This window comes from Porites lutea, chromosome 7 (assembly GCF_958299795.1).
Source record: "Porites lutea chromosome 7, jaPorLute2.1, whole genome shotgun sequence".
NCBI classification, from domain to species: domain Eukaryota; kingdom Metazoa; phylum Cnidaria; class Anthozoa; order Scleractinia; family Poritidae; genus Porites; species Porites lutea.
The window spans coordinates 31441150-31449446 of NC_133207.1; the positions used below are offsets into that span (position 1 = coordinate 31441150).

The window sequence follows — 8297 nt, forward strand, 5'->3', positions numbered from 1 at the left end:
GTGTCCGTATTAAAGATGATTGACTGGCTTAGAAATTCTGTTATGTGTATTCCAGCATGATAGTAGTACCCGGAACGCATGTTTATTGATCAGATTACTTTTTATCTTGCCCAACAAATCAGTACTAAAGGTTTTCAGCCTTATTAACAAGTTTCTGTAACAAACTCCTTACAGTCATGTTGAATATTCTCACTTGTTACTATTTTCATTGTAATTTTCTGTTTTAATTGTTTAATTTAATACGAGGGTCTCGTTTACTGTAAACATCTCAATTTAATTTCCTCTTATGATTGCGTCGCGCGCGATTTCCTCTGTTGATGCTGCGTTTAAAATGGTTACTCTGTTGCCAGAACTCAGATTATTCACCATTTCTTGCTACCCATCCCACAGGGCCCAGACGAGTTTCGTGTGAATAAATGAATTACTTATTTCAAGTCTCACCTTGAAAAATGTCTATGCCTGTCGCTCAGCACGATTAATTAGCCCAATGGGATCTTTATGAATCTACTGTAAACGATTTCTTCGCTTCTCATCTTTGTTGTTCGCCATTTTGAAAATCAATAACCGCAAGCCATATCCTCGCTGGCGCACAGCACGTCGCCCGAAGGGCGACCGACGCACGAAGTGTCGAGTAAAAAAATGGGCAAGGGAGGAAACTTGTACCACGTGACTTATACCGTAAGCCGATCTTGCGAGCCCTCGGTCTCTTGGTTTGCGGTCTATAGAATGTGTAACGAAACTGTAACGCGATCAAAATAACCCATTTTTTCAGAGGTTTTCGACGGATTTTGACGTTCTAACGACAAACACATCTCCTCTGGACCCTGTGCCCATCCACCCTCTTGTTGAAGGTCGAAAAATGTGGAAACTTGTACAACATGTGGAAACCTGCAGAAGTCACATAAAAACGATTCATCTCAACAAACATCAGAAAATCAGGAGACAGTTCAAGTTCCACACCACTGACCATTTCAAATACCTTAATCTCACGTAATAAATATCAACTGCATGAATTTGGTCGAAAACACGAGGAACAAGCTGAAAACCGTTGAACAAAGATAGAAGCAACATTTCCTGGAAATCTACCACGAAAGGTCAGGCCGACATTGTATCTTCAAACTTTGAACAAAATCTTAAGTGTGAACAGGCTTATACCTATACCACGCAGGGGCGTAGCAAGTCATTTTTTCCTTCTAAGCCTGAGTTAAGGAAGCCTTGAAAGGGTGGGGGGCGCGTGGGAGTGTTAAGTAAATAAAGAACCATTCAAATGCTTTGTTAAGTACATCTTTGTTAAGTACATTTTAACCCGCATTGCTCTTTCATTGCTCGCGTTTTTATTGTCTTACATTCTATTCATTTGTGAAAACTTTGAACCTAGGAGTCACTGTCAACAAATTTTCTATTGGCAGGACTACGCTCACCCCGACGATCATACCCCACCAACTTATTCTATTCATTTGTTCATTCTCAATTTCCTCTAGCCATTGGTCAGACTGCCAATTATTTGAAAAATGTAAGTGAATCACTTCTCTACCAGAAAAACTAACTCAAAAGCTTCCTGAGGCCGCCATTAGCCCCCATTACAGAAAAGAACCGACAAACTCCAATTGTTTTTTTCCAAATTATTGAGAGGTCAAACTAAAATCAAGTAATCACGACAGTTAAATCAACGAAGATTTAAGTGATTTAAATTTTCACAGCAATCTAGTCTTAAGCAAGGCATAAAAAGCTATTTTTAACTGATTACGAGATTGAACATTGCCATTGATTCACTAGATTAGACATGTATCCGCCAAACCACCATTGGGTCGTCGCCTCGGTTCCTGCGGCTGCTGCGATACATCGGAATCTGTTGTTGACTTTGTCGTAGAAACCAAAGTTGTCTTCACTTGATACAGCCCCTACAACAGGTACGAAAGTACAGCCAGTGGCACCGCTATCGATGTGAATGATCCAAGTGTTAGATGCCTGCCAAAACTTAGCTGTGGCACCGGCACCTCCAGCCACGTGTCCACGGATGTTCACATACTCTACTGGTTTGCACTGGCCTGAACCAACAAAATTCATGATGTCGAAACTACTGAACTTGCCTCTCAAGTAATCTCTGTAGTAGATCGATTTCCGGAGGTTTTGGAAATCCGGTCGATTGAAACTGCATGTTGCACGCCAGTGAGTTGAATGGCTTCGGACACTTTTCATTCGAGCAAGAGTCTGGCGGTACGCATCCCAGTTTGGATTGTTTTGATTGATTGGTGCATCTTGTGAAAAAGCCTTCGTTTTAAAACTTGGTAAATTCTTTGATCCTATAGGTTCCATGACATCACCAGTGTCCAAGCTGCATTCGGTTCCGATGAGAGGTCGCAGTAAGTCATAAAGCGCTTATCGTTATTGTCAAAAAGCCAGTAATAGCCGTTGCTCGTCACACCATGTTGAAGGTAGTCAAGACATGCCCGGGGTATGAAGGCATTCGTTTTCACATAGATGTCATTTAAAGTCTACAATTTCATAAGAAGATATTGAATGAATAAATTAGCTTAAGTCTTACCAGTTCTTTTGACAAAAGTTCTTGCAGTTTTGGGCACAGGAAAAAGAAGTCATTTTTTTCGTCTTCGCGCTTTCTCAATTCAGCGGGCCCGACTCTCTTGGAGCCTGGAACAGGCTATGGTGGATTGGCTATTATGGCGATTCGGGTTGCATTTTTATAAGAGTCACTAGAATGGAATGGATTTGGGGTATGTAAGGATTTAAGAATAGAAAGATTTACACCACATTAAAAGGGCGAAAGACTGACTTGTTATTGTCAGTAGTTTCCCCTTGAGTACTCAAAAGATGTAAAAAACGTGAAAACGCAGTAACTTTAAGAAATTTTTGTTGAGACTTTCAAAATTCAATCTGGCGGACCGTGTAATTATAACTAACTCAATGAGAATGCGCATGTAATGACTGTGCCCCTTTAACAAAGGTGCCAGTTCATTTCAGGATGGCCAAGTTAAAAGGCTTTACAACGTAGATGCATAAACAGAAAGTAAGTTGGTATGGCGAAAACGGTTTTTTTTCCCAAAGAGACGAAGGCGGGGTCTTTAATATGGCCCCAAAGTAGACTTTAATGGGATACATCCCCCTCCCCCCTGGGAACGTACATGGACCGTTCGAAGTTACGCTAATGTAATCGCGACAAAGTGTGAGCACATACATACTCTTTTTTTGGAGAAATTGTAACATGTTATTTTTGAAATAACAATTCGAAAGAATCAGTCTTTGAATCTTTGAATAAGCTACGTTAGCAACAGTCAGTTCCCATTAATACCAGTAATATTACATCTTACTGTAAACTGTTGGGTTCAGTCGTTGCAGGATTTTATGAATCATTAAGACTAAACGTAACTTTCTATATGAATCATTTCTGTTAATTCTTGCAAAAAGGGAAATCCTTTTTAATGTCGCAACTTTCGACGTGTCGTTATTTTCGAGGGGTCGCTTCTCTCGAAGGGTCGCTACTTTGGAGGGTCTCTACTTTCAATGGGTCGTTACTTTCGGAACTTTACGGTATATTGTATGCGATAAAGGGTATGCTCCACTTAGCAAGATACACCAGGTGTCTCCGGAATTCATTGCGGTTTTCGACCCAAATTCGACTTTTAAGTGTGAATTTCAGTTTCACGTACAGGGAAGTAACAAATTCCAATAATTTTTTAGTCTACCGCACACTGGCCACAAAAATGACGCAATGCAAGAGCCTAATCAGTCAGACTAAATTACTCAACCGAAGGTGTCAAAGGTTGTTGAATCAGGCAAGGGGAAAATAAACTGAGAGCGACATAGTGCACGTAGCCTGTGTATTTTTTTGAAGAGAGAGGAGAGGGCGGCTGTACACATGCTAAGTTCACGCAGTACTCAAGCTAGATACGAGTAGACATTTTTTTACAAAAAATAATCCTGTTTAATGGTAGTACACATCTTTTAAAATGCAATTTGAGACTGAGTGTTTGTTCTATGATGCTTGGCATGTCCAAGTTTGCTTCGAAGTGAATTGTGAATTAGAGGGACAAACGTTTTGTAATTCTACCCCCGAATAACAACTTTTTACTAAGTAACGGAACATCGCCCAAAAAGAGTCTTGATTGTGTACTAGCTATAGTAAAAAAGGAAAATACAAATTCGTTTTAGCAGTTCTGGAAGGATTCTTAATCACAGAACCTTACCTTTGAATTTTTTTCAGGACGGTCCTCATAGGGCTCAAAACCCAGCCATTGACTTCCTACCTGAGTTCCACCAACAAAACAAAGCAACAGAAAAGCTACCTGAGAATTCTTCTGGTATGGGACTGGTAAAATCAGTATAAAAGAACTTGCAATGCCGCTTCACGGGAGGAGACTCGTCTTTTTCCAGAAATGGGACTTCTGCTTCTACTTGCAGGGTGCGTAGGATAAAGTAAATAAAGTTTAAGTCTCTGTTTGGAGAAGCACGTACACAAACAAAAAATACTAATTTATTTCCGTATAAGGAGACAATAGACTACGAAGACGCACTTATACAAAATATACCGTCAATCACAAAAATACGAGCTTTGGCACATACCCAAGAGGCACATACCTCTGTTTGCAATGCGCAAGCGGGAATACAGCGTGTACGTGTATGCGGGTGTTTGGCAGGAGGGGTGATGGGTGGGGGTGGGGGGAAGGGGTCAGGAGAGGACAGTTCTCTCAGTCACAGCGAATACTTTAAAATTTAAAAGCCTTGTCTCATAAGAAGAGTAGATAAATATTTCTTAGTCTGCATAAGAAACGTTACTTAATCCCGTCTTGGGAGGACTGAGTCAATGTCGCACGTACAGGGCGAGAGAAGGGCTCGAACCACGAGGCAAAGGAGTCCACGACACAGGCAGGCAAGCGGTTTTCCTGCAAAGTTTTGAACTTTTGATTTGTTAGAGAGAAGACCTTGAAAAGTTGTAGTCAATGTTTATTTATTTTCCTTGTTGAACGGCAAGTCCTGTTTTAGTTTCTCTGGAAGTTACACGCTAGGGGGACCAAAAGCCCCCCACGGGTTAGGGGCATGGAGACGTTTGACATTTCAGACTACTGCGTTTAGACGAGTCCAGGAATTCTAGGCTACTTTGGTTAATTTTCCATCTTTTGTAGGTAAATTTTTCCATTTTCCTCTGGTAATGTGCTTTAATGTTATTTACTAGAGCCAAAAAAATAAAAAGTTTAATCTAAAATAATTATAATGCTGAAGAATATTCGTAAGATATTGCACAAGAAAAATGACTGATTTAAAAATTAGTGTGCATCAACTGCAGACTGACCGTGGCAGGGTACAACTGCTCCGAAAATACTTAGTTAAGAATAAAATTCGGTTCAAATTCGTGACGGAAAATGAAATTGTTCGAAAGCTAGTAGTAAGCATATCGTCAGAAAACAAAAGATAAAAAAATCTAATATGGTCTTTAATTCGGTTTTAATTTCTTCACAAATTATTTACTTAGAATACATGTTTGTTAACTTCGGTATGTATTAAATCGTCAAAAGCTTCAGCTACCATCCAGACATCCTTACAAATCTGAGGTCTGCTGATCATCCATGTGAAATTACATTTTCTCGTCCGTCGGCGGAAATGATTTGTTTAGTTGAAGGCTTCGAGGGTGTAAATCTTGGGAGGGGAAAAGTTGATGATGACGAAACATGAAAATCCAGCCCTTAATTTATCAAGTGCAAGCCCCATTTGCTGCCAGAAACGAACTGACCGATTCTGCCTGTAATCCACCAACGTATTTTTCCCCCTATACCATGATCCAAGACAGGAACCAGATTTTTGGTGAACAGAGAAGGTACAGGGAAAATATGAGGATTAATTGCGATATGCCTCTCCTGCTTCGATCGTCAATGTACGTGATTTCCCATTGTGATTTTTTCACTGCTGTCTATTGCTGGCTTGGTTTTAGCGATTTTTACATCGTTAAATGCGACCACAACTCAGACCAGATCTGTGAGACACGTTATCTGCAGCATCCACTAATGCTTTGCTACCTTTTACTTGCAACCTGTCTGTTTGTTCTTAAAAGAAAAAATCTAGCACTGGCATTGCAAGTGGGGCTCACGCACAAGCATCTCTTTCAGAAACTGAACCTCAGGTAGGACTGTATTACCCGGATATTTCAGTCTGTCTTAGGTCGTGTTGAACGTATTTTAGTATTTAAACGGTAGATATAGCCATATTTTTATCCCCTTAAATTTTTTATCTGTTCGGATTTCCTAGCTGAAAGTCTAGTGATCTGAAAATTATAGGGATCAGAACTTACCTTTTCGAAAATTTCAGCCAGAAAAAAGGCTCCCGAAAATTCTAGGTGACCTTTTTAGGGTAAAAATCCGTTAAAAATGGGCAATTATACCATTTTTAGGGGGGTCGTTCACTTCTATCTGGGAAACGCGAGAATAACTGGGAAAAACTGCCTTATTGCAATGGCGGCGTAACCTGAGGAAGCTAGTTTTTCTTTGTCCTCCCGGGTAGCCTAGAAATTCAAATCATGTTTGAATACGCAGCGTCTACGTCTTCCGTACAAGCCTCAGATAGCTCAAATTACGCCCCCTTTCCAAAAAAGTGCACAACTTCGAATTCCTCCCCCCCAAACTTAACTGACACCACGCCTTGTCTTCCTTCTAAACCAGAAGGTATTCATAACCGTGAAAAATGAACCATTAGGGGACATCACGCGATCGCATGTTAAGGACGTGGGCGAATAACAATACTAAACAATTATCCACCGAAGTGGTGGTGACTTGTACAAGATAATAACAGCCGAGCTTAACAGCCAATCATAAGCTCAAGGCTTAATCACTTACCCCCTTCCCATTTTTGAAGGAGAAAGCCCTGGGACGAGGCTGAACTAATCAGAGCGGACGAGAGCGGACAAAACCTAGTTACAAGAGAATGTGTTGTAGGTTTCGTTCAATTGAAACAAAGACGAGTTTCAATTTGAGGCTGAAATGAAATAGAAGAAAGAACGAATGAATGAATGAACTAAGTGTCCTCCTCCATTTACAAATCGATCAGAGGGAAACTACTGCGAACACGACTGAAAAAACTGCGCTTAGCGCGGTCTTAAAGTGACAATCTTATTGCAGGACTGCGATGTAAAATCTGGTTGAATATGCAAAGAGACAACTAGAGAGACTGAAAAAGGCGCAGATGAAGTTAAAATTTCAAAGAAACGATAAAGAGGGCGTGACAACTAGAGATTTACGCAATGATACTATGCGGAAGGAAGAAATCATCTGGTCGCTATGCAAACAGGAAAAACGAATAGTGAAAAAAGAGCGCTGGAGCTCTTTAAAGTCCTGTCCTAACAACCAGTAACTGGATTTTTCGTGTTCAAGAGTCCCGAGTTCAGCGAAGCTAGTGAACAGTCAATTGGGTTGCCTCCTGCTCTCTTCTCTTTATTTGATAATTCAGGAGGAGACGAATAAAACAATGGAAATCATTACCCTTAGGGTAGATTGGATATCGGATCTTGATATTACCATTTTTCGAATTTTGCTTTTCCTTTCCTTTTTATTTCTTCAAAAATTATAGTTCATTTGAGACGCTATATCAAACACGACCATCCAGTTTTTCATCCCGCCGATATCCAGACATCGATATTAACTGCTTCTCGTTTTTCAACCCAACTTCTCGGTGTCTTGATATCATAAAATGAACAGAGTCGAAACTAGTATCCGACAACCAAGTCGAACTCAGTCACCCACTCAAAAAATTTGCTGGTGGAAAATTGATTCATGATCATTCAGGTATACACCCAACGATTATTTTCTATGAAATATCTGTTCGGAGAAGCAAATACCCCAGAATAATTTTGAACGGTTTTTAAGCCATAGTTCGCTTCTCTTCATTTAATAATTCAGGAAGAGACGAATAGAAACAATGGAAATCACTTACCCTTAGGGTAGATTGGATATCCAATATCCCATCTTGATATTACCATTTTGCGAATTTTGCTTTTCCTTTCCTTTTTATTTCTTCAAAAATTGTAATTCATTTGAGACGCTATATCAAACACGGCCACTCAGTTTTTCAACCGGCCGATATCGAGACATCGACATTAGCTGCGTCTCGTTTTTCAACCCAACTTCTCGGTGTCTCGATATCATAAAATGAACAGTGTCGAAACTAGTATCCGACAAACAAGTCGAACTCAGAGAAGGGGAGAAACGTTTCATATGAAAGCTGCATCGATCCAATGTGACGGGACATTATTCAGGTTACAAGACCCTTTCGTTAATTTCCAGGGAGGAAAACCCTTC

At 40.2% G+C, this 8297-nt stretch overlaps 1 pseudogene; it reads right to left on the reverse strand.

Annotated features, from left to right (window-relative positions):
* Window positions 1-1312: 1312 nt before the first annotated feature.
* Window positions 1313-6850, reverse strand: LOC140944789 (uncharacterized; annotated as a pseudogene).
* Between the last annotated feature and the right edge of the window lie 1447 nt (window positions 6851-8297).